Source organism: Chrysochloris asiatica, unplaced genomic scaffold (genome assembly GCF_000296735.1).
Source record: "Chrysochloris asiatica unplaced genomic scaffold, ChrAsi1.0 scaffold00180, whole genome shotgun sequence".
In the NCBI taxonomy this organism is placed as follows: domain Eukaryota; kingdom Metazoa; phylum Chordata; class Mammalia; order Afrosoricida; family Chrysochloridae; genus Chrysochloris; species Chrysochloris asiatica.
Genome location: NW_006408698.1, coordinates 1,146,864 through 1,148,035, shown reverse-complemented (window position 1 = coordinate 1,148,035; position 1,172 = coordinate 1,146,864).

The window sequence follows — 1,172 nt, the reverse complement described above, 5'->3', positions numbered from 1 at the left end:
AAAAAAAAAAAAAAAAACCACTCCAAAACAAAATGACAGCAATTAATTCCTACCTATCACAGTTCTGGTGTGGTGCTGTGGGTTAATGTGTCAGACTGAAAAGCTGTTTGAACTGAAGGTCGGTGTTTCAAGCTCACCTGCTGCTCCTCAGTAACTCCCTACAGGGTTTCTATGTTTCAGAATTGACTCGATGTCACTTAACAACAACAAAATCACTATTTACACTAAATGTCAAAGGACTTTATGAGCCAGGAGAGATACAGAGTGGCAGACTTGATAATAAAGAAAATCCCTTCATTATGCTTTCCACAAGAAACACACTTTACACACAAAGATAAAAACAAAACAAAAGAGATTAAAAGTTAAAAAATGGAAAAAAAAATACATGAAACTAATTCAATAGAAAAAGAGTGGGAGTGGCAATACTAAACTCTGATGAAATAAATGTTAAGGAAAAAACAACATAAGAGATAATGAAGGACATTATCTTATAATCATATTTTAAAAGATAGCATAACTATAATAAATCTCTAGACTTCCAATGAAAGAGCCAAAATATATAAAGCAAACCCTAACTGAATTTAAGAAGAAATAGACAAATCTACAATAATAGTGGGAAGGATTTTTCATTTTTGTTTTTGTTTTTTTAAGTTTTTATTGGGATTTGAGTGAAAGTTTACAAGGCAGATAATCAGTTTTCCATTCAACAGATCATATACTTTGTTTCATTGCAATGATTATAATTCCCTCCATGTACCCTCAATTAACAGTGTTTCTTTAAATTAATTTTAGTTGTTTTTTTTTTGTTTTTTTTTTTTAACTCTCAGGAATATATAATAATTTACATCACCAAAGGACACACTATGTAAGCCATCCTCCTGGATACCAGCTCTCAGTCTCTGTCTTTCCATGAATCTAGACTCCTCACCTGCTCCCTTTCTCCATGTCCCCATCTCTAGCTCCATGTCTGGTGTCACTGTTTCTCTGGATAGGGTTCAATATTCTGCTCATGCTCTTCTCCTTTGATGGTCCTAGGGTCCTCTGTTTCTGGACTGTAAGTTTAACTGCTCCTCAATTTTTGTTAGAAAACTTCTGTCTTTAAAGTTGTGACAGTCTCAATTAGTCATGATCACAATTCCTCACTATTGAATCATAAGAATGTTATCCCCATC